The following is a 25,914-nucleotide window of genomic DNA, read 5'->3' on the forward strand; positions in this document are numbered from 1 at the left end:
ACCATCCTGGTCAACATGGTGAAACCCCGTCTCTACTAAAGATACAAAAAATTAGCCGGGCATGGTGGCATGTGCCTGTAATCCCAGCTACTCAGGAGGCTGAGGCAGGAGAATTGCCTGAACCCAGGAGGCAGAGGTTGCGGTGAGCTGAGATCACGCCATTGCACTCCAGCCTGGGTAACAACAGCGAAACTCTGTCTCAAAAAAAAAAAGAACACAAAGAGTGCTTGAGACCTGGAGAGAAGAGTGAAGAGGGGAGCAGAAAGTGAGGCAGATCCATGGGTTTTTTCTCTACATGTTTCTGTCCTTAATAAAATAGCAACATGAAGCCTTCTCTGCTGAACGGGTGATTTTCCGCTTCCAGTCCTGTCTAAGAATCAGGCTGAACAATTGCAGGCAGCGATGTAAGAAATCGTTTCTGAAATAATGTTCTGTAGCTCTGCTGTGTTTGGGTCAGCCCTCAGGCTTCCTGACAATAGATTTTTTCTCGTTTCCCCCTGATCTGATGCAGTGCTATGGTGACTGTGCTGAGCAGACATGAGTACCCGCCTCTGAAACTCCCAGAGGTAAACTGGCATTATGAGGGAACAATAGCCCAAGGTTCCGTGGAGGGAATATATTGAAGGATGCTGTGTTTAATCTCACTGCTTCCGTGAATGGTCTTCAAGATGAATAGCTTCAAGATTCCTGTGATTTTTCATTTCTTTTTTCTTTAAATAGCATATCAGGGTCCCCCATTTCAGCCTAAATAGCATTCACTTCAGCAATTCAGACCTGTCTGGGTGTGTGTCACAGAAAGGTGGGGCAAGGGTCACTTTGGAATGGTATTTTTTTGGGCTGGAGTCTATACCCTGGAATGGAATGGGCTTGGGTTCTTCAGACGTCAGCAGGCTCCTCCCTTGGCTCCAGGTAAAAAGAAGCCGCACACTGAAGCTGCAAGAGCGTTTCAGAAGCTAGAAGAGATGCGAACAACACGATTTCATGCCAGAGAAAAGGTAACTCAAGTGGGAAAGAGTAACATTCTGTCTGCTTCTGTGCTAATATTGCAGCATTTAGGGGATCCTGAATTCTTCTGAGACTGCAACTGTCTATATCTTTGGGGACATGAGGGCAGCAGCATTGGCAGACATTAGCACCCTCATGGGGCAGCGTCCAGTGGGATCACGTGAGCACATGCAAAAGACCCCTGAGGCTTCCTGATAAAACCTGGGGGAGACAGCTCACAGAGAGGGTGGAGGATGCAGGAGCCCATGGACAGAATTGCCATTGTTAACGTGACCCTATTTGGACCCTTGACTTAAGTGTAGAACAGGGAAAGCACAAGTCGCAGGAGAATTATAAAATGTCAGTGCTGTGAAAGATCTTAACGGTTATCTAGTCAAATATCCCTCATGATACAGGCGATGATAGCAAGGCCCAAAGAGGATACGCCACTCACCCTTACTTGACGGCCAGTTCACAACATAACCAGGGTAGAACTTAGTTCTCCGGAGGCTCAGCCCATGACACATAATGGACTCCTGACATTCTTCATGTTTGTAAGGCAATGAGGATTTCTGTTGTCTATGGACAGAAAGTATCTTCTAGGCGTATACTAATTTGAGGGAAGTCCAGGATGCCTTGAGTCAAATGGAACTTAGGTTGTGGGCAGGAGGATTCTGTCCAGGATGCCTTGAGTCAAATGGAACTTGGGTTGTGGGCAGGAGGATTCTGTCCAGGGTACTCTTTTGGGAAGGCCCTGTTAGGTGGAGCTTTGCTGGTATTTACTGTAAGAAGGTGCAGCTTCAACTCTGGCTGGGTAAGGTCAGAAAGGAAAAGGAGTAGCCCCCTAGAAATAACATCAGCTGGATCTTGGGTGTTCAGTCTGCTTACCTACCTCTACCCACATCTTCATAGACACCTGTCCCTGCCAAACACTGGATTCACCCAGAGTCTGCCAGGACTGGAGCAGCAAAAAAGACACAATATGTGTGTGTGAGTTTTGTTTTAATCAAAATTCTCTCTGCTGCTATTTCAGCTCACTTAGTCTTGATTTGGCCTATGCAAATCTGAAGCCATGTGTTATTGTCATTTATATTTATTCATGAAATTCAGTCATCTCTTAGCCTGCCCCAAGTGAAACATCCCAAGTTCTTCAACCATTAGCTCTTAGGAAGCCAGAACTCTCTTGTCATAGGACGTTCCAGAAACTCAGGAGAGGATACAGCCTTCCAAACCTCAAGCATTCATTTTCACCTATTCACCCTTGTTACTGTACTAATAAAAACCTACTAAATTTAATCCTGGAGCACTCAGGAGAGGTCTTCTGATTTAGCAAAGATTCATATTACATTTAAAATTTGATTTTAAAAATATACACACACACATTTAACTTCAAAAACACATACACAATACATTGAAAATACACTCAACAAAAGTACAGCTTTTCCTATGGAAGGTCACAGAATGGATGGGGAAATTCTGACCTAGAATAAATTAACAGTCATCTGAGCCCATTTCAGGTTCACACAGACACCCCACGCCCTCTCTGCACTTTGCAGCATTCTTGTGAATGGGCCCACACTCTCCCAGATGACACCTTGCATATTCGTTCTTCCTACTCACTCCCTGCCCCCTCCACACTTTACCCCTCACATTCCTTCTCCATTTGGCTTCACAAGTGATCATGACAACAGTCTGAGGGTGTTTTTAATTGTTTCTGGTGCTGATCTCCAGCATGGCCTCTCAGGAAACCTTGTGCCTAGAAAGCCAGAGCAATCTGCCACAGTGGCCGTGATGACCATGTGGGAGACAGACCCTGAGCCAGAATTTCATTCTGCAGTGACCGTGGGTGGGAGCCAGGGAGGGGTTAAGTCTTCACTAGGTTTCTGGTCAAGCTCCATCCCCTGCCCAATGCCCAAGACACTCTGGGATCTGTTCAAAGACAGCTGTCTCTTGTGCCTGTCTATCCATTTGCACTCCTGAACTCCAGCCTTATCTCTCTCTAAAAAGAGTCAATGTGAAGAATGTCTTATTCTTTTCCCCAAAACCCTCAAGAGAAAGTTTGCTATAACAGAATTACCAGACACCAGTACCTGGAACGGAAGTCAGCAAAATGAAATTAAACCAAGTTTGAAAAAATTTCCAGAGATTTAAAAAAGGTCTGTGGCAAAGCCATCACCAAAGGACTAAGGTTCGAGGTTTGTGATGAAGGCAGATGAGCTGTTACCCGCCCCTGTGGTCTCACAGCGAGTTGTGTGACTTCTCGCATCACCTCATGTCCTTCCAAAGAGAGGCACTGTCCGCAGCAGGGCCTAACACAGGTACGTCACTAATTCAGTCAATGGACATGCCCCATAGCCATTTGCTACTCTTTGCTAATCCAAAGAGACAGCTTGTGGCTTGGGAGAAGCACAGATTTATGGATCTCTTACCTCTGACTTCCTACCCTGACCCTGAAGAACTGAGGTTTTGACCTGTACACAGTTGTTTTGGTCAGAGGTGTGTCACCAGTAACAGGGAGGTGGAGTGGTTCTCTGCAGAAAAAATCTCCACATTTAGAGGAAGAAGTTTTCAATGCCCAGAATAAAGAATCTACACGATGTGGAAGAAGCACTGAGCAATGTAGGGGGTTCCAGAATTGAGAAAGTGAAGAAGGAATGACATCAAGTCATCACCCTGTAGAGTGGGGAATGGTCACTCAAGGTGGAGATAATTTTTCTTTCTCCATCCAATGTAAGTTCTTTGGGGGGAGGAGTCACTGAGACCCAAAGAAACAAAAGAATCATCCCCTGAGTCAGTCAAACCTGCTGCTGGAGCTATGGAACTTCTCAGAAGAATCCTCAGAGATAAGACCAGTGGGGGACGGCCATAGGACCCCACAGGCTGTGATGCCACAGAGAGTGACTGTTTGTCCACAGCCAGCCACCCTGCTTAGCCTGAAAGGAATACTCAGGGGAAGGCGATGGGGTTGAAAGAAAGAAGGCAGAACTTGGGCCACATCTGCATGGGGAGAAAAAAAGAGAAGAGCTTGGGCACAGTGGCTCATACCTATAATTCCAAAACTTTGGGAGGCCAAAGTGGGAAGATCACTTGAGCCAGGAGCTGAGACCACTTGAGACCAGCCTGGGCAGCATAGTGAGACCCCATCTCTACAAAAACAACAAAACAAATTCACTGAACATAGTGGCACTCACCTGTAGTCCCAGGTACTGAGGAGGCTGAGGTGGGAGGACCACTTGAGCCCAGGAGTTTGAGGTGGCAGTGAGCCATGATCATGCCACTGTACTCCAGCCTGGGTGACAGAGCAAGACTCTGTCTCAAAAAAAAAAGTTTCCCAGGGAAGGGTAATCTACAAATGTGAAAGAGAGGAGAAGTAAGAAGTCAAGGAAGCTTTTAGGCAGGTACGAGAACCGAGGAGCACTGTTTTCATGTGAAGAGCGTTCGCTAGGAGTTAGGCTCCCAAGACTTTCTTTGTCTTGACATTATATATTCACATCCTTTTAGTACCATCTTTCCCCATATTTAAAATAGAGACAATGATACTTCTCATATTTGAAAATGTATATATATATACATGTGAACTCCTTCGGAAGGTTAATACGTCTTTCACATTGGTTTAGTTTGTAACCCAATTTTTTCAGTTTTTCCCATTCCTGTTCCCCTGTGAAGTCTTTGAAATCTTCAAACCAAAATGGAATTGCAGCTGCCTGCTCCGAGCACTTGGGATACCTGCATGTGCTTCTTTTCTTAAGTTTCATTATAGGCTCAGGCTTACCTACATGTGAAGCTTTGTTATATAAGTAAACTCGTGCCATGGGGCTTTACTGTACTGATTATTTCATCACCCAGTATTAAGCCCAGTACCCAACAGTTATCTTTTCTGCTCCTCTCCCTCCTCCCGCCCTCCACCCTCAAGTAGACCCCAGTGTCTGCTGTTCCCATTTGCGCTCATGAATTCTCATCACGTACCTCCCACTTACTAGTGAGGACATGCGGTGTTTGGTTTTCTGTTCCTGCGTCAGTTTGCTGTTTCCAGGGCTTTACTGTGCCTGCCTTCCCCACAAAACAGGAAACGCTCCCAGGGTGGCCGTGGCATCTCCTTGCTCCCCACAGCCCCGGGGCCTAGCTGGGTTAGGTTCCTGGATTTAGTAAGCAGTGAATGCTGGCTAAAGGAGCGAATGAACCCCTGCACATTCCATTTATTACAAGATATCCCCTCGCTAAACCTTTGACTTAGAATACTTTGAGAAAATAATAGGAAGTGAATGATGAGGATTGGGTCTGAATATATGTCCGGCTTAAAGCGTTAAATTTTTTAAAAATCTTAAAACAAAATACAACTGTAAGCAAAATTTCAACTACAAACTTCTAGGTCATAACTTCTGAAAGATAGGTACTGTTATTCCCATTTACCAAGAGAGAAGAAACCTAAGACTAACCTGCTCTCAGTCACATTTAAAGTTAGTTTCTGACTCAGAACAAGCCTCCTTGGCTTTTATTCTTAGCCCGCAGACTTCCACTCAAATGTGCGGCTCTCTCGTGAGCACTTAGCTGTTAGAGAATGAGCAGTTAGTTGGTGGTAAGAACAAGTCATTCAGGAACCTTTCCCGAGGATCAGTAAACAGCCCTGTGCTGCCGCCCCTGCCTTCCTGCACTCCACCCTTTGACAATGTTTGCCTCCGATCCTAAGGTCTCCAGAGCGGAACCTGCTCAGATGGTACGGGGGGAGGAGCTTAGTTAAGCAAAAGACACGTATAATGAAGCTTCGAGTGAACTAGCTAAAAAGAAACATGCAGAAGAAAACCCAGTGGAGACTGCTATGGAAGTTGCTTGGCATTTCCTAGATTTGAGGGGGATGGGGGAAGACCTGCAACTAACATTGTCATAGCCAGTCAGTCCTTGGCTTCACTCCACAGGATTTATCCTTTCTACTGAGGCTATCTTATCTCCTTGGCACATCTACGAGTCTAGTAAGGACCAGTAGTTCATGTTTCTACATATTTATGCAGGATTAGCAAACTGGTGTGTGCCACTGCCATTAACACCATCATCTCCATTATCACCACCATCATCATCGCCAACATGCCCAGCACCTCATAGTTGACACAGTGTTTTCGTATTAGCCTTCTCACTCTGCACTGACAACCGCCCTCTGTGGACAGCTCTGTTGTGATCATGTGTACTAAAATCACTGGCTTTTCCTTGGGCCTTTAAATGGGTATTTATATAGTATGAGAGTAGAGATGGGGTCAGAAAAAGTACTACTACATAACGTAGGAGAGGAGAACCCTTTAAAATACTTTGCCTTTGTGAGTCACGTGGTGAGGGTCGCCTAGCCAGCACTTCTGCTAGGATTTTGCTCCTGAGATAAGGATGCTAACCAAAATAAAAGTAAGGGCATTAGGAAGATGGATTGCAATAATAAGAGCAGTTTCCCAAATTCTCCCTTTGCAAAACAAGACTAAGGCCCACTGGGCCAAGTCATATGTGGAATAAAAATAAAATGCAATAATAGTAAATAATAATAGTACTACATATAAATGTTTAGCTCTTCAAAAAGTGCTTTTGTCTAATTTAGACTCACAACTACCTTTGAAGTTATTAAAATAACCATTATCTTTGTTTTAAAGATAAAAAAGATTTTCAGTTAAATAACTCACTAACTCATTGATGCAGGAAACAGAACAAAGCTCTAATAGGAAATGTTCTTGCCCATTTAAGAAACTCAAATCAAAGAAATTTTTGAAACAATAGCCTTACTTTTATAGTCTATTAATAAACAATTTGGCATTAATGCTTGAAATGTGGATTTTATACAATAGTGTGTGTTGAAAGTTCACCGGATCTAGAGATACAGAGTCTGTTGAATATAGAGACTCATAGGGTGTCACTGAAAATATGCCTTCATTTATCTGGTTTGTGTAGCACCTCTTTCTGATGGTTTTTGTATCTCGGCCTCCTACCTCATCCCCAGTCACAACCAGTGTATTTTCTTCTATGGGGACGGGAATCACCTCATAATAGGTAAAAGTCTGGTTCAATGGTTTTCTACCCAGACTGCACATTAAATTTTCTGGGTTTTTTTTTTTTTTTAAGAAAGACAGATGTTTTAGAGTAACCAGAATATCATAATCCTGGCATAAAAACAGACACATGAACCAATGGAACAGAATAGAGAACCCAGATATAAATCCATACACTCATAGCCAACTCATTTTTGACAAAAACACCAAGAATATACATTGGAGAAAGAATGGCCTCATTAATAAATTGTCCTGGGAAAACTGGATATCCACATGCAGAAGAATGAAACTGAATTCTCATTTTTACTATATACAAAAATCAACTCAAAATGGATTAGACACTTAAGTGTAAGGCCTCAAACTATAAAACAGCTAAAAGGAAAACACTGGGGAAATGCTATGGGACATTGATTTGAGCAAAGATTTATCTGGGTAATGTCTCAGAACCATATGCAAAAAAAGCAAAAATAGACAAATGAGATTACATCAAGCTAAAAAGTTCTGCACAACAAAGGAAACAATCAACAAAACAAAAAGGCAAAACGGGAGAAAAATGTTTGCAAACTATCCACCTGACAAGGGATCTGTGACCAGAAAATAGAAGGAACTCAAACAACTCAGTAGCAAAAGACAAATAATCCAATTTGAAAATGGGCAAAGACCTGAATGGACATTTCTCAAAAGAAGACATATAAATGGCCAACAGGTGTATTTAAAAATGCCCAACATCAATCATTAGGGAAATGCAAATCAAAACCACAATGAGATATAATTTCATTACAGTTGTAATGGCTACTATCAAAAGACAAAAAATAGGCCTGGCATGGTATCTCACATCTGTAATCCTAGTGCTTTGGGAAGCCAAGGCGGGAGGATCACTTGAGGCCAGGAGTTTCAGACTGCAGTCAGTTACAATTGTATTACTGCATTCTACCCTTGTGACAAAGGTAGACCCTGTCTCTAAAAGAATAAAATACGCCAGGTATGGTGGCTCATGCCTGTAATCCAATACTTTGGGAGGCTGAGGTGGGTGGATCACTTGAGCCCAGGAGTTTGAGATCACAGTGGGTAATATGACAAAACCCCGTCTCTACAAAAATGTTTCAGCTACTCAGGTGGCTGAAACAGCAGAATGGCTTGAGCCTGGGAGGTCAAGACTACAGTGAGCTGTCTTTGCACCACTGCACTCCATCCTGGGCTGCAGAATGAGAGCTGTCAACTAAAAATAATTAATATTGGGGGGATCCCAAAATGGTTAGTAAGAGGTAGCTTCAGAAAGCAGCTCCCAGCGAGAGACACAGAAGCCAAGTGGTCTCCACAATTCCAAATGAGGTACTAGGTTCATTGTGTGGGTCTGGTTGGACAGTGGGTATAGTGGGTATAAACCAAATAGGGCAAGTTGAGGCAAGGCAGGGCACTGCCCCAGCCAGGAGGTACATGCAACCGACTAGAGGACGGGGGGATCTCCCCCTCTGAAACTTTGGTTCGGATATAGCCTCCACTGAAGTCCTCTACAACCCACAGAATAGATCTTCACCAGGCTGAAAATCCCAGGGAGCTGCCTGAACAGGGCAGAACAGCAACTTAGGCCAGCGCCGAGGCTGTCAGCATAGATCTAGACGGAAGCACTGGCTGACACAAAAGCCAGAAAGCCGGCTGGATGGAGCCACCTGGCCCCCAGAAAGAAGGGGAACTGAATGCAGGGAAACAGGCCATATGGCAGGACAGGTCTCCCTTGCAGAAAGCCTAGCAGGCTGAAAAACTCTCATTGCAGAGTTTCACACCCAGAACATCAGTTAGAGAGTGACCAGGAACGATCTAGCTCAGTAGGGGGAAGGGCAGCCACCATTGCAGAAGCTGGACCAATTTTCCTGAGTAAATAAAAGACGCAGCAGCTCCACTGAATCCGTGGCAGCCCAGCAGTGCCTCTGCAGGCAGGCAAAGAAAAGGCTGACTCCCAAAGCAAGTACCTGAAATCAAAGCTATATAAATCCAAGAAGATGGGAAGAAACCAGCACAAGAAGAATGAAGCCATCAAAAACCAGAATGCCTCTACTCCACCGCAAGACCACAACTCCTCACCAGCAAGGAAACAAAGCTGGATGGAGAATGAATTTGACAAATTGACAGAAGTACGCTTCAGAAGGTGGGTAATAACAAACTCCTCTGAGTTAAAGGAACATGTTCTATCCCAATGCAAAGAAACTAAAAACCTTGAAAAAAGGTTAGACAAATGAACTGCTAACTAGAATAACCAGCTTAGAGAAGAACATATATGACTTGATGGAGCTGCAAAACACAGTACAAGAACTTCGTGAAGCATACACAAGTTTCAATAGTGGAATAGATCAAGCAGAAGAAAGGATATCAGAGATTGAAGATCAACTCAATGAAATAAAATGAGAAGGCAAGAAAAGAGACAAAGAGTGAAAAGAAATGAACAAAGCCTTCAGAAATATAGGATTATTGGAAAAGACCTAATCTATGCTTGATCAGTGTACCAGAAGATGACAGAGAGAATAAATCCAAGCTGGAAAACACTCTTCAGGATACTATCCAGGAGAACTCCCCCAACTTTGCAAGGCAGGCCAATATTCAAATACAGGAAATACAGAGAACATCACGATACTCCTCTAGAAGAGTAATCCCAAGGGACATAATTGTCAGATTCAGCAGGGTTGAAACAAAGGAAAAAATGCTAAGGGCAGCCAGAGAGAAATGTCGGGTCACCCAAAAAGGGAAGTATATCAGACTCACAGCAGATATCTCAGCAGAAACCCTATAAGCCAGAAAAGAGTGGGGGCCAATATTCAACATCCTTAAAGAAAATAACTTTCAACCCAGAATTTCATATCCAGCCAAACTAAGATTCATACATGATGGAGAAATAAAATCCTTTATGGACAAGCAATTGATGAGAAATTTTGTAACTACCAGACCTGCCCTACAAGAGTTCCTGAAAGAAGCACTAAACAGAGAAAGGAAAAATCAGTACCAACCACTGCAAAAAAGAACCAAATGGTAAAGACCAATGATGCAATGAAGAAATTACACCAACCAAAGGGAAAAACAACCAACCAGTAATAAAATGGCAGGACCAAATTTACACATAACAATATTAACATTAAATATAAACAGACTAAATGCCCCAATCAAAAGACACAGACTAGCAAATTGGATAAAAAGCCAAGAACCGTCAGTGTGCTATATTCAGGAGACCCATCTTATGTGCAAAGACACACATAGACTCAAAATAAAGGGATGGAAGAAGATTTACCAAGCAAATGAAGAGCAAAAACAAGGGGGGTGGCAATCCTAGTCTCTGATAAAACAGACTTTAAACCAACAAAAATCAAAAGAGACAAAGAAGGGCATTACATAATGATAAAAGGATTGATGCAACAAGAAGAGCTAATGATCCTAAATATATATGGACCCAATACAGGAGCACCCAGATACATAAGGCAAGTCCTTAACAACCTACGAAGAGACTTAGACTCCCACACAGTAATAGTGAGAGACATTAACACTCCACTGTCAATATTAGACAGATCAATGAGACAGAAAAGCAACAAGGAAATCCAGGACTTGAACATAGATCTGGACCAAGCAAACTTAATAGACATTTACAGAGCTCTTGACCCCAAATCCACAGAATATACATTCTTCTCAGCACTACATCTCACTTGCTCTAAAATCAACCACATAATTGGAAGTAAATCACTCCTCAGCAAATGCAAAAGAATGGAAATCATAACAAACAGTCTCTCAGACCACAGTGCAATCAAAATAGAACTCAGGATTAAGAAACTAACTGAAAACTGCACAACTTCATGGAAAATGAACAACTCCTGAATGTCAACTGGATAAACAATGAAATGAAGGCAGAAATGAAGATGTTCTTTGAAACAAATGAGAATGAAGACACAACATACTAGAATCTCTGGAACACATTTAAAGCAGAGTCTAGAGGGAAAATCAGCAATAAATTCCCACATGAGGAGCAAGAAAAGGTCTAAAATTGACACCCTATAATCAAAATTGAAAGAGTTAGAGGAGCAAGATTAAAAAAACTCAAAAGCTAGCAGAAGACAAGAAATAACTAAGATCAGAGCAGAACTGAAGGAAATAGAGACACAAAAAAAAACCCTTCAAAAAATCAACAAATCCAAGAGCTGGTTTTTTGAAAAGATCAACAAAATAGATAGACTGCTTGCCAGACTAATAAAAAAGAAAAGAGAGAAGAATCAAATAGATGAATAAAAAAATGATAAAGGGGACATCACCACCGATTCCACAGAAATACAAACTACCATCAGAGATTACTGCAAACAACTCTATGCACACAAACCAGTAAATCTGGAAGAAATATATAAATTCCTGGACACTTGCACTCTCCCAAGACTAAACCAGGAAGAAGTTGAAACCCTGAAGAGACCAATAACAAGGGCTGAAGTTGAGGCAGCAATTAATAGCCTACCAACTAAAAAAAGCCCAGCTCCAGATGAGTTTACGGCCGAATTCTACCAGATGTACAAAGAGAAGCTGGTACCATTCCTTCTGAAACGATTCCAAACAATACAAAAAGAAGGAATCCTCCCAAACTCATTTTATGAGGCCAACATCATTCTAATACCAAAGCTGGGCAGAGACACAACTAAAAAAGAAAACTTCAGGGCAATATCCATGATGAACATCAGCACAGAAATCTTCAATAAAATACTGGCAAACAAAATGCAACAGCAAATCAAAAGTTCATTCATCATGATCAGGTAGGCTTAATCCCAGGGATGCAAGGCTGGTTCAACATACACAAGTCTATAAATGTAATCCATCACATAAACAGAACCAAAGACAAAAGCCATGATTATCTCAATAGATGCAGAAGGCCTTTGACAAAATTCAACAGCCCTTTATACTAAAAACTCTCAATAAACTAGATATTGAAGGAATGTATCACAAAATAATATAAGCTGTTTATGACAAACCACAGCCAATATCATACTGAAGGGCAAAAACTGAACACATTCCCTGTGAAATCTGGCACTAGACAAGGATGCCCTCTCTCACCACTCCTTTTCAATATAGTATTGGAAGTTCTATCCAGAGCAATCAGGCAAGAAAAAGGAATAAACAGTATTCAATTAAGAAAGGAGGAAGTCAAATTGTCTCTATTTGCAGATGACATGATTGTGTGCTTAGAAGACCCCATCATCTCAGCCCAAAATCTCCTGAAACTGATAAGCAACTTCAGCAAAGTTTCAGGATACAAAATCAATGTGCAGAAATCACAAGTATTTCTATACACCAATAACAGACAGAGAGCCAAATCAAAAGTGAACTCCCATTCACAATTGCTACTGGAGAATAAAATTCTTAGGAATGCAACTAACAAAGGATGTAAAGGACCTCTTCAAGGAGAACTACAAACCACTGCTCAAGGAAATAAGAGAGGACACAAACAGATGGAAAAACATTCCATGCTCATTGTTGGGAAGAATCAACATCATGAAAATGGCCATAGTGCCCAAAGTAATTTATAGATTCAACACTATCCCCACCAAGCTACCAATGACCTCCTTCAGAACTTTGGGCAAAACTGGAAAAAACAACTTCATAACTTTGGGCAAAACTGGAAAAAACCACTTCAAACTTCATATGGAACCAAACAAGAGCCCACACAGCCAAAACAATCCTAAGCAAAAAGAACAAAGCTGGAGGCATCATGCTGCCTGACTCCAAACTATACTACAAGGCCACAGTAGTCAAATCAGCATGGTACTGGCACCAAAACAGAGACATAGACCAATGGAACAGAGGCCTCAGAAGCAAAACCACACATCTACAATCATCTGATCTTTGACAAACCTGAGAAAAACAAGCAATGGGGAAAGGATTCCCTGTTTAATAAATGGTATGGGGAGAAATGGGTAGCAATGTGCAGAAAACAGAAACTGGACCCCTTCCTGACACCTTACACTAAAATTAACTTCAGATGGATTAAAGATCTAAACAGAAGACCTAACACCATAAAAACCCTAGAAGAAAACCTAGGCAAAACCATTCAGGACATAGGCATAGGCAAGGACTTCATGGCTAAAACACCAAAAGCAATGGCAACAAAAGCCAAAATACATGAATAAGATTTAATTAAACTCCAGAGCTCTGTATAGAAAAGGAAACAGTCATTAGTGTGAACCAGCAACCAACAGAATGGGGGAAAAAAATTTCAATCTACCCATCTGACAACAAGTTAATATCCAGAATCTACAAAGAACTAAAACAGATTTACAAGAAACAAACAAACCCATCCAAAAGTGGACAAAGGATATGAACAGACACTTTACAAAAGAAGACATATATCAGGCCAACAAACATATGAAAAATGTTCATCATCACTGGTCTTTAGAGAAATGCAAATCAAAACCACAGTGAGAGACCATCTCACACCAGTTAGAATGGTGATCATTAAAGAAATCAGAAGACAACAGATGCTGGAGAGGATGTGGAGAAATAGAAACACTTTTACACTGTTGGTAGGAGTGCAAATGAGTGCAACCATTGTGGAAGACAGTGTGGCGATGTCTCAAGGACCTAGAAATAGAAATTTCATTTGACCCAGCAATCCCATTACTGGGCATATACCCAATGAATTATAAATTGTTCTATTATAAAGACACAGGCACACATAGGTTCATTGTGGCACTGTTTACAATAGCAAAGACTTGGAACCAAATTAAATGTCCATCAATGATAGACTTGACAAAGAAAATGTGGAACACTATGCAGCCATAAAAAACCATGAGTTTGCGTCCTTCACAGGGACATGGATGAATCTGGAAACCATCATTCTCAGCAAACTGACACAGAACAGAAAACCAAACACTGCATGTTCTCACTCATAGGCAGGTGTTGAACAATTAGAACACATGGACACAGGGAGGAGAGCATCACACACTGCAGTCAGTTGTTGGGGGGCTAGGGGACAGTGGAGGGGTGGGGAGGGTGGGGAGCATCACACACTGTGGTCAGTTGTGGGGGGAGGGGAGGGTGGGGAGGGATAACATGGAGAGAAATACCAGATATAGGTGATGAGGGGATGGAGGCAGCAAACCACCTTGCCATGTATGTACCTATGCAACAATCCTGCATGATCTGCACATGTACCCCAGAACCTAAAGTGCAATAAATAATAATTATTATTTTTAAAAAATTAAAAAATAAAGAAAATAAAAATTATGAATGCTGGTAAGGATGTGGAGAAAGAGAAACTCTTGAATACTGTTGGTGGGAATGTAAAGTAATATAGCCATATAGAAAACAGCATGGAGATTTCTCAAAAAACTCAAAATAGAATTACCATATGATTCAGCAATCCCACTGCTGGGTATATATCCAAAAGGATGGAAATCAGTGTATCAAAGCCATATGTGCACTCTCATATTTATTACAGCAGTATTACATATACAGCAAGAGCTAAGATATGGAATCAACCTGTATCTATCAATGAGTAAATGGATAAAGAAAATATGGTGTATATACCAATGAATTCTCTCTCAGCCATAAAAAAAAAAATGACATCCTGTCACTTGCAGCAACACGGATGGAACTGGAAGTCATTGTGTTATGCCAAATAAGCCAGGCACAGAAAGACAAACATCGCATGTTTCCATTCATATGTAAGGACTAAAGAAGTGGATCTGATAGAGGTAGAGAGTAGAATGATGATTTCCAGAGGCTGGAAAGGAAAGCAGGGCGGGGAAATAAAGAGAAGTTGGTTAAGGGGTACAAAAATACAATTGGGGGAATAACTTCCGGTATTTGATAGTACAGTAGAGAGATTATAGTTAACTATAATTTATTACATATTTCAACATAGCTAGAAGAATTATAATGGTCCCAACCCAAAGGAAAGATAAATATGTGAGGTGACAGACATCCAAATACCCTGATTTGCTCATGACACATTACATACAGGTATCAGAATATCACATGGTCCCCCAAATTACATGTACAACTATTCAACTGTTGTTATAGCAGTACGTAATTAGGCAGACATGAGAAGGGCAGGAGAAATGCCCCCTCACTTTCCCCTGCATGAGGAATGGCAGGCGACCACCAGGTGACGGTCAGATGGTGGCTAAACCAATAACAATTGCTTGCAGCCAGTGTCTCCAAATAGGTAGAAAACCACTGAAACTGGTGATCAGCAGCTTCCTGATAAGATCTCAGGAGCTCAAGCATACGCACTCACAGGCAAAATGGCAGAGTTTAACTGGTATATGACCTTCTTCTAGAACATCCAACTGGTAAGGGAAGAAAGCCTCGGGCGAGCATGTGTACAACTCCAGTAAACACACTGTGCGTGCAGCTTCTCCCAAGCGCCAGCAGGCCACTGCACGTGCAAACAGCCCACCCCACGGGAAGACTCAGAAACGATGTAACACAAACCAGGAAACTTGCCAACACATAAAACACCAAGTTGAAGGTCAAACTGCACACTTGATCTCTCAACTCACCCACTTGGCTCCCTTCCAAATGTACTGTATTTTCTTCATTCCTGCTCTAAAACTTTTTAATAAACTTGCATTCCTGCTGTAAAACTTGCCTGAGTCTCTCCCTCTGCCGTATGTCCCTGGGTCGAATTGTTTCTTCTGAGGAGGCAAGAACTGAGGTTGCTGCAGATTTGTAGGGATTCACTGCTGCTAACACTATTATTCATCAATTAAAAAACAAAACATAGATGCCTAGCTCCTCTCTCCACAGCACTGAATCTGAATCTCAGGGAATAGAGCCCATGTGCTTTTGCCTTTCAAATTTCCCCAAGTGTTTCTTACATAAAGTAAAGGCCGAAAACCACAGACAACAACTTGACTTCACAGAATTGCTTCATATATTACTACTATCATCATGATCATGATTCTTGCATGTTTCTTTGCCAGTTTAATTTTGTAAGAATTCATGGCTACAAGGGCGTCATCCTCCAGGATGAGCTCTTTTTTTTTATTATGCTTTCCTGGTAGCTTGGTGATGTTGAGGCAGCTGCAGAACCAGAAGAGGAAAGGGTCAGGCTTTCCTAGGCCAGTCTTTCCATGATAAAGAAATGGTGCTTGTTGGTTAAATAAATTATTGGACGATCTCAGCATAAGTTTTTTATTCTCCCTTAATCTCACTGTGAGCTGAATTGCTGTCTGAAATATTTAAGTTATGTCACCAACCAAGTGGCTAATTGAGAAATCTCCTCCTCCTCCTCCCTGCAAAGCTAAATGCAAGTTTAGGCCAAGCACGATGGCTCACCTCTGTAATCCTAGCACTTTGGGAGGCTGAGGTGGATAAATCACTTGAGTTTAAGACCATCCTGTTCAACATGGTGAAACCTGGTCTCTCTTAAAAATAAAAAACAATTAGCTGGACGTGGTGGCATGCGCCTGTAGTCCCAGCTACTCGGGAGGCTGAGGCAGGAGGATTGCTTGAACCTGGGAGGAAGAAGTCGCAGTGAGCTGAGATCACACCATTGCACTCTAGCCAGAGTGAGTCCCCACCTCAAAAAACTAATAAACATTAAAAATGAATAAATAAATGCAAATTTAAACCTACTTTCCACATGCCCCTACATATGTTTGCATTAGATCTGTATTGTTCTTAGCTAATTCTAGTATAGCAAATGACAGGGCCTTGTTCAGGCTTCTCAGGAGTCTGTGCAAGGAGGGGCCCTAACCCAGAGCTGGGGATAGAGTTTCAGAAGGTATCTGTGACATGTTCTCTATATGAGCTATGGACTCTAGACCATCCTGGTCCATCAGCTCCCTAGAAAGAGAGAGTGGGCCACCTAACCCTATGAGGGACCCTCTGAGTACAGCAAGGTCCCCAGAGAGGAGCCAAGCCAGTCCTGGGGGGCTAAGGGAACCTGTCCCAGGGCACAAGTCTTGATTTTTGGAAAATAAAACCCCAAACCTCTGACTGAGTTATACTCCAGGACACAAGTCTATATATATTCCAACCTCAAACCACTTCTGTCTCTAAACAAAGTGGATAGGCATGTGCATTGTGCAAAGTTCTGTTCACTGGGAGGATTTTCTCTCGCCCCCGGCTATTTCAAGGTCAGGCCTGAGTGACACTAAGTGCAGCTGTCATCAACATTTAACTTGCACACAAACACCAAGCCAACCCCTCCATAAAGCGAGCTTGGACTTTTTGATTCTCCTTTAGCTTCTGCTTGAGAACTGCCCATATAGCCATGGGTGTTAGAAGAGGGTTAGGTGCGCGTGTAACAGTGGTGGGGGCCTGGGTTCTGAGCGCTTTGCTGTGTAGCCTGCTGTCCCCTCTCCTGCTTGTGCTCAGTTCCAAGAGTATGCCACTTACTTCTATTGTATAATGAAATGTGCTGGGCTCATCTGACCTTATGACTATTGGATATGACAGAACCCAGTTCAAGAGTAGTAGTTCTGGCTGGGTGCAATCGTTCACACCTGTAATCCCAGCACTGTGGGAGGCCGAGGCGGGAGGATCACTTGAGCCCAGGAGCTAGAGACCAGCCTGGGCAACACAGTGAGACTCTGACTCTACGAAAACTAGCCAGGCATGGTTTTGTGTGCCTATAGTCCCAGCTACTCTGAAGGTTGAGGTGGGAGGATCGCTTCAGCCCAGGAGGTCATGGTTGTAGTGAATGGTGACTGTGCTACTGCACTTCAGCCTGGGTGACAGAGTGAGACCCCTGTCTCAGAAAAACAAAAATTTTTAAAAATGAGTAGTGCTGACAGTCACTTGGTGTCACATGGGCAGGCATTCTGTTTCTATCAAAGTTTCTGGTCCAGTACCATGTGTGGAGTTGTTTTTCAAAAGGCACATGATTCATCAGCATATTGCATAGTTTTGATCCATGTTGGAAAGTGAGGATGGTAAAACTGGGTTAACTTACCTCATGGGGGTCATCGTAAGGAGCAGAGTAGATAAAGCTGGTGAAAGTATTACCCTCCCAACATTATTGTCGCAGAGAAGATTGTGGCTTTGGCCATTGCTTGGAAATGTATTCGTGGTGAGCAGGGACTTAATTTGTTTATTCCAGCCTTTTGATGACTATGGTGTTACTGATAAGAGGATTTTATCTCAAGTAAAACAAAAAAGCAACTTTTAACAAGAGCCCTAGTTAAAGATATTGCTTAGACTCTAGGCCGGATGCAGTGGCTCACACCTGTAATCCCAGCACTTTGGGAGACCAAGATGGGTACATCCTGAGGTCAGGAGTTAGAGAACAGCCTGACCAACATGGCGAAACCCTGTCTCTACTAAAAAGACAAAAATTAACCAGGCTCAGTGGCATGCACCAGTAATACTAGCTACTCAGGAGGCTGAGGCAGGAGAATCGCTTGAACCCGGGAGGCAGAGGTTGCAGTGACGAAGATTGTGCCACTGCACTCCAGCCTGGGTGACATGGTAAGACTCCATCTCAAAAAAAAAGAAAGAAAGAAAGAAAAGGAAAAAAAAAAAGAAAGAATCTATCTGCCTGGCCAGCCTGTAAGCAATCTATGTGGCAGCTGTCTTAGGTGTTTTTTGGTCTTTGTTGGTGATGATGGTGGAGACAGCTGATAAACTGCATCTTCCACCCACACCCAACGGAAACTGAGCACCTCATCTTATCTTAAATAAATGGATCACACCCAGGCTTTAGAAAATAACTTTTTAAAAAATACACCCTTAATTTAGCTAATTTAATATTAGCTGCATTGGTATCTGTTAAAGAAATGCTCCCTATTAGAGCTTGATTGCAGATTGAGAAAGAGTGTGGAAGATGAGTCAGCTCCCCAAGCCAGCTGTGTAAGGTGGGGAGCAGAGAGAAGAGAAACCCACTTAATAATGCCATCAGAGCTTGCTTTAAAAAGACAAATTAAGTGTTTAGCATCTATATCATCAAATACATTTTGTAATTCAAGTATTTAATACTTCTCTCCAAATTATCAGCTGTCCAGGAAGCCTCTCGCCACTCCCACCAGCAGCTTAACGGCCTTATCAGCATCCCCAGTATGGGAGTCAGATGATCATTCTGAACCGAGCACAACAATGTTGGGCCCCACTCTGAGTCTCCTGACTCACAGACCCAGTTCCAGGGCTGTCACCCGCCCAGCCTCACAATCCCCAGCTCTACTCCAGGTTTCCAGCCCAGGGGTGAGTTCCCCTCCAGGAGAGAGGAGCGGCAGAGCGGGTTTTCAGAATCCAAGACCCAAGGCCTATCTCTAGTCTTTGGCCACAGAGTAGCCGGGCTCCCATTCTCCCTCCAAATTAGGCTACCTACCAGTGTTGCTGGGCACATTAGATGCTGGGCCCGGCTTAGTGCCTTTGTGTCCGAAAGGCAGAGCCAAACCATCCCAGAGGTTCAGCTTTCAAAGTGTGCAATCAGATGACCAGATGTGGCAGAAAACCAAAAGGTTCTGTAGTTGGGCACACGCCTAGGGGGTTTACATGGGGTGGAGCATGAGGCCTGGGTCCAGTCCTTCTCATTTGCCTTTAATGCAACACTTTCAGAATGGAGCTTCTGTATCAGAAAACAATATTTGACAGAAGAATTTTCTTTCTCTTTCTCTCTCCCTTCCTTCCTTCCCTCTTACCCTCCCCTTCTTCTTTCCTCCCTTTCTTCTTTCCTTTTTTCCTGCCCTCTCTTTCTGTCTTTCCATTTCTTAATAAGTGATGAATATTGGGCATAGTGGCTCACGCCTATAATCCCAGCACTTTAAGCCAAGGTGGGTAGATCACCTGAAGTCAGGAGTTCAAGACCAGCCTGGCCAACATAGTGAAACCCCATCTTTACTAAAAATACAAAAATTTGCTTGTAATCCAAGCTACTCAGGAGGCTGAGGCAGCAGAATTGCTTGAACCCAGGAGGAGGAAGTTGCCGTGAGCCAACATCATGCCACTGCACTTCAGCCTGGGCGACAGAGTGAGACTCCATCTCAAAAATAATCATAATAAGTGACAAAACTTTTGGCAGTCTGGTGACTTGGGGCCAGCGTCTTCACCTCACAGCTTATATTCGTATGTCAGCAGTTAGCTAAATTGCCCAGAAATGCAAAACAGTAGTCACAGGGCCCCATCCTGGGTCTTCCACAGAGGTTGACTCTGGTCTATAAACCAGACTTCTTCCCTTTCCCCTCAGAATCAGCCACCTTCTTGCCTCACAAAAACAGGAAGGGGTCATCATCCCTTCCCTCTCACGTGACCTCGTGAGGCTTCAGCAGCAGCGTCTTACCGTGAGCCCACGTGTCGCAGCACTAGCAGAGCCAGCCTCGCTGAACTGCCCTTCATTGCCAACAATAACCGCTGGGTTTCCTGGGTGCTTCGAACCAGAAGCATCTCAACACGTAGCACCAGGGCCACAGGCTGTGGCTGGAACTCTCACGGCTGAGCCCTGTGGTCATTTTATTGGTTATGGGTAAACCTCACGCAATTGAGAACTGGGGCTTTGCTCTGATAACCTCCCCGGTAACTTGCGTGTTTCTCGTGACCTCATGAGTCTGCAGAAGCAGGCTGGCAAGTGTTCAAGAACAAGCCATCTCATGAGGCTTCCTGTACTTCCTGCCACTGCTGTCGCTGCTGCCGGGGGGACAGGACCCCCAGAAAAGCCTTTCTCATGATAGGTCAGCATTTCTGCTGCCCACTGTGGCAGAGGCCAAAAGTGAAGGGCAAGAAAAGGCAAAATAATGAAGAGGAAATAGACCCTCCACTTTCTTGTTTTAGAGGTTTTGTTCCTTTGTTTTGGGGGATTTTTTTGGAGGAAAGGGAATAGAAAAATGAGGTGACGGCTTGAAAAATTAATGTGTAAGCCCATGTAAAATTTGCAAAGAGGATTCACAGTGGGTTGGAAGAGGTGATGCCATTGAGGAATTAGCCACATGAGTGTGCAGCTCTCTCGATCATACAGTAAAATGGCACAAGTCTCCACCTATCAAAACCAGTATCCCAGTTCTTTCCCTGACTTCACCTAGCTCCTCTTTATGAAATCTCTATCCAGTTCATTGAGTGGTATTGTCTTATACTCAAGAGGAAATCACCAGGTTTGGGCGGGGGGAAGAAAGACTGACAAGCTGTGGTCACCACAGCCAGGTGTCCCAAACTGTCCTGAAGTTGAGAAGCTTGTCATGTTCAGGTATGTATCCCAGTGCCCAGAAAAGTGCCAAACTGGCACTCGAGATTATAAATATATCTTGAGGATGAATAAATAGAGGTGACTTTTTGGCTGATATCAAGATTAGATTTAGAGAAAAATAGTTATTTTATAGCAAAACAAATATAAATTACTTTATTGCCATAGAATAATCTCTGTTCCTTTACTTTGTTCACTATCTTTATGAGTCCATAAGTGAATCTCCCCTGCACCATCCCCAATCATATACCCATGCTGAGTGCTTACCTTTTTTTTTCCCTGTACCCACTGATGGCAGACTTAAAAAAAAAATGGCAGCTGGCACAAGGAGCAGGGTGGACATTGACATTCCATGACAAGGTCCCTGGCCGGCGTATCTTCTTCTCAAAACCTCAAATGCTTATGCACCCCAGGAATAGAGGGGACCAGAAAGCTGTGGTCAGCCTGAAGAGACTTTGCCACATCTGAAATGATCCCTGAGCCAAAGACCTATGGAGACTATGACAGTGGTGAGATTCCCACAGCAGTTCCAGATAACTTTTAAAGTTATCTAATCCACCTGCTCAGCCTCCCAAAGTGCTGGGCCACCACACCTGGCCACATCTGTAATCTTTACGCTGTATTAAGGTAGCATCATTCTCAGTAGTCCTGCCATGTTGCTACTACTGATTTTCCTTGTATTGAGCTTTCCCCTGCATGTCCCCTTTGGGCTTTCATGCTTGAGTTCATGGATAGCCAGGACGTGCCATATCTACTGGGCCCAGCAAATCTGCAAAAGCATGCCCTCCCACAGCCACATTGCAGTCACCAAACACCGTCCACCAAGTCTCTGAGAAATCCACAAGACTGCGTTTGCATTCTTACATGGAAATTCACTGTTTATTTCATTAAACTCTAGTATCACTACTGAACTCTATGTCTGCCCTCGTGCTGACCATTTTCTGTGGTCTCTCTTTGCTACTCCCAACAGTCTTCATAAAACCTGATTTTGTACTTTTATCTTGGGATGTGTTCTCATATTTTAAATTCTAGAATTTGACCAGGGCAGAATATATACAAGACAAGCTTAAAACATCTTGTAGTGCCAGAAAGAAAGAGCTCAGAAACAAAACTGAACAAACAAACATACAGACCAAATCAACCCGCATCAATAGGGCTATGTCAAAGGGACACAGGAGGAAAGTGAAAGAGCTCCCAATGGCCAAAGCTGGAACAATGTAAGCAAAAAAATAAAGCAGTGTTCAAAGTAGAAAACCTGCTTATTCACATAAATTGGCCAGGCATGGTGGCTTATGCCTGTAATCCCAACATTTTGGGAGGCTAAGGTGGGTGAATCACTTGAGGCCGGCAGTTCGAGACCAGCCTGGCCAACATGGTAAAACCCTGTCTTTACTAAAAATACAAAAATTAGCCAGACATGGTGGCACATGCCTATAATCCCAGCTACCAAGGAGGCTGAGGCAGGAGGATCGCTTGAACCCGGGAGGCGGAGGTTGCAGTAAGCAGAGATCATGCCACTGCACTCCAGCCTGGATGACAGAGTGAGACTTTGTCTCAAAAACAAAAAAGAAAGAAAGAAAGTAGAAAACCTGTTTATTCATATAAATGAATATCCTTCCTGTCATCTTCTTCCTCGTCCTTATTGGATTTACTCTGCCTTTGGCCAGAAGTTTATCCCCTCTGATTGTTCATTATACGACTGAATGCCAAACTCCTGCAGGGTTTTTAGTTAGGGTTTTGCCTATTTTTTTGTTTTGTTTTGTTTTTATTGCATTTTCTTAGGCATCTTCTCTCTTTTCACATTCTGAGAGGGACTTTGAAGGCTGGTGGTGATAGGGATAGGGAGAAAAGTTAAAACCAGCAAGAAGTATGTGAATTGCCAGGCTGGAGGTTGACGCTGTAGGTAGCCTGGCCAGGGAAGGCCCCACTCAGGAGAGCACTTTGAGTAACTGTGGGAGGAAGTGATGGGAGAGCCATGTGGTTATCTAGGAACAAGCTCTTCTGACAGACAGAAGAACAAGCACAAAGGTCCTGAGGCAGGAGCAAGCCTGGCATGATCTAAACATCGCAAAGTGTGGCTTGGGCCAAGTGACTGAACAGGAAATCAGCCGGAGATGAAATCAGGGAGGTCATAGGAGAGGGAGCAGATCACGTAGATCACGGCATGGGCTTTTTGTTACTATGCTGGGGAGTGAGGAGATACCATTAGAAATTGTGTATGTGAGTGTGTTTGTGAGGCTTGTAGCTGAAGTGATGCAGGAAAAGTGGATCCAGGCTACAATTCCCCAGTCTAAGGGTAATGAACTCTTCCTTTTAAGCAGAGAGCAAGGTCACTAAGCAGAAGAGAGAATGCGTGTCTGCAACAATCGCCGGACTAATTTAGTTCTGCGCATACTGTGCGAATTCGTTCAACGCTTGTTGATTGATTTATTGGCAATTTCTACAGTTTGCAGGTAGAGAAATAGATGCAGAAAACGATCATGAGTGACCAGAAAAGTAGAGCCAGGTCTTTTGACTGATAGCTCGGTGGCATCGCTAGGCACCACTTTCTTTAGAAATTTGGCTCTGATGAAAGTTAATACCAGACCACTTAACCTGGAGCTAGCATCAATATCATCCTGAAGAGAGATTTTAAAATGCACATCCTCAGTCTATTCTCAGGAACTCCATGTAAGTAGGCTGAGGGAAGGGCCCATGTACACATATTTTGAGAAAGCTCCCAGGTAATTCTGGTATGCACCCCTCGTCAAGGAACCAATTGCAAACCTCTAAACCTATGGAATAATTGATCAATTTTAATGTCTATAAAGCACAAGTTAGTGGAGTATGTGAGAATCCCTATACCAGCTACTTATGAGCAATGGAAACAAAGAAATCCAGGAAATACAAAAAGGAAGGCCACTCGGCTGCCTTTAAATATAGTTTCTTCTCATTGGAGTGAACATCACCTTCCAGAAATTTGCATCGTTTAAAAAACCTGGAGCTAAACATTTTCTTGGTACTGTCTGTAAATAATGAGCAAGTTGGTCCAAGGCTTCACTGGGTTTGTTTCTCTCAATATATTGCTCTAATAATCAGTGCCATCACTCAGAGTAGCTGTCCTTCTAGAATGCCTCTGCCATACTAAATAAATTTTTATGTTCTTAATTTTTAAAAATGTGTAGGGCTTTACAAATTTGACACTTAGGGATGAAAACTGAATTAGGTTGTTTTTATTTTGCATGCACTATTAGACTGAATGATGAACCCTTTCGGTAGACGACTAGCCTTCCTAGAAGGTTCCACATGCCTGATCCAAGATGACACAACTGAGAAAAGCAATAGGGTAAATCAGATTGTAGAAGGTGATATGGTTTGAATGTGTACCTTCAAAGTTCACATCAGCAGTGTTGAGAGATGGGATTTTCGGGAGGTGATGGGGTTATGAGTGCTCTCACCTCACAAATTGATTAATCCACTCGTGGGCTAATGGACTAATGGGTTGTGGAGGAGGTGCATTAGTTATCACAAGAGTGGATCTGTTGTAAAAGCCAGTTTGGACATTTCTCATGAGACCCCTCACCGTGCAATGCCCTGAGCCACCTCAGGACCCCACAGAGAGTGCCCACCAGCAATAGTGCCCACCATCTACCCTCACCAGATACAGCCCCTATACCCTGGACTTCCCAGCCTCCAGAACTCTAAGCAATACATATATTGTCTTTATAAATTATCCAGCCTCAGTTATTCTGCTATAGCAGCAGAAAGCAGACTAAGACAGGTGTTCTAAATACAGTAGCTTGGAAGTCAGGCTCCAGTGTCAGGCAGTTCTGAGTTCACTCTAGTTCTCTGTCATGTACCAGTTTTGTGAACTGGGATATCTACCCTCAGCTTCATCATCTGTAAACTGGAGATTATAAAGGTACCTTTCCCCTTGTATTTTGCAGGGAATAAAAGAGAATGTTTATGTAAAATGTTTAGCTCACAGTGCCTGAGTGATAATAGATTTTAATAAACGTTAGCTCCTATCATTTTTTATAGGTACTGAGACACATCCTAAAACTGAGCCTTATAGTATTAATTGCCCGATGTTTTTCTTTCTTATCAATACGCGAGTTGCTTACAATTGGTGCTATCTTAGAGTGGATGAAAAAGATATTAATGCCTATTAGCATACAGTACAGTCAGTGACCTTAGTAAACACAAATCTGCACATAAGGTTATGAGTTAATCCATAATGTTTCGTTTGAATAACTTGAATAGGTTCAGAAGAGATCTGCTTGTATTAGCGATTAGATCAATTATTGAGTGTCTACTCAATAAAAATACTTATTTCAAATATATTCCAAAAAGCCACCTTTTTATTAATTCACTGAACCTTCCAAATAATGCAAATTGATGCCATTGTTAACCTCTATAAAATGAACTCTTTTAGGCAGGTGATAGCAGCCTACCGTTGTCTGAATCTTTTGAGATGGTATGATAGAATGGCTGCAACGAGAGAGATTTCAGACAGAGGGAAAGTAGAATTAGAACGTTCAGACAGAACTACTCTCGTGTGTCTTGGCTGCCTCCTGCTTTGAGCTGACTTGAGACTAATTAAGCATCATTGGGGACTGGGTGCAGTGGCTCATGCCTGTAATCCTAGAACTTTGGGAGGCTAAAGTGGGAGGATCACTTCAAGTCAGGAGTTCAAAACCAGCCTGGGCAACAAAGTGAGACCCTGTTTCTACAAAAAAAAAAAAAAAAGTTTTAATTAGGCCGGGTGTGGTGGCTCACACCTGTAATCCCAGCACT

The 25,914-nt window shown here is 42.9% G+C and overlaps 1 long non-coding RNA gene across 1 annotated transcript in view; it reads left to right on the forward strand.

Annotated features, from left to right (window-relative positions):
- The first annotated feature begins 741 nt into the window (after positions 1-741).
- Positions 742-25,914, forward strand: part of LOC118149133 (uncharacterized) — a 40,654-nt gene continuing 15,481 nt past the window's right edge. Inside the window, exon 1 of the long non-coding RNA XR_004736351.3 lies at positions 742-995. This is a non-coding gene — a long non-coding RNA (uncharacterized LOC118149133). The remainder of the gene's footprint in view (positions 996-25,914) is intronic.

Source organism: Callithrix jacchus, chromosome 18, assembly GCF_049354715.1.
Source record: "Callithrix jacchus isolate 240 chromosome 18, calJac240_pri, whole genome shotgun sequence".
Classification (NCBI taxonomy): Eukaryota; Metazoa; Chordata; class Mammalia; order Primates; family Cebidae; genus Callithrix; species Callithrix jacchus.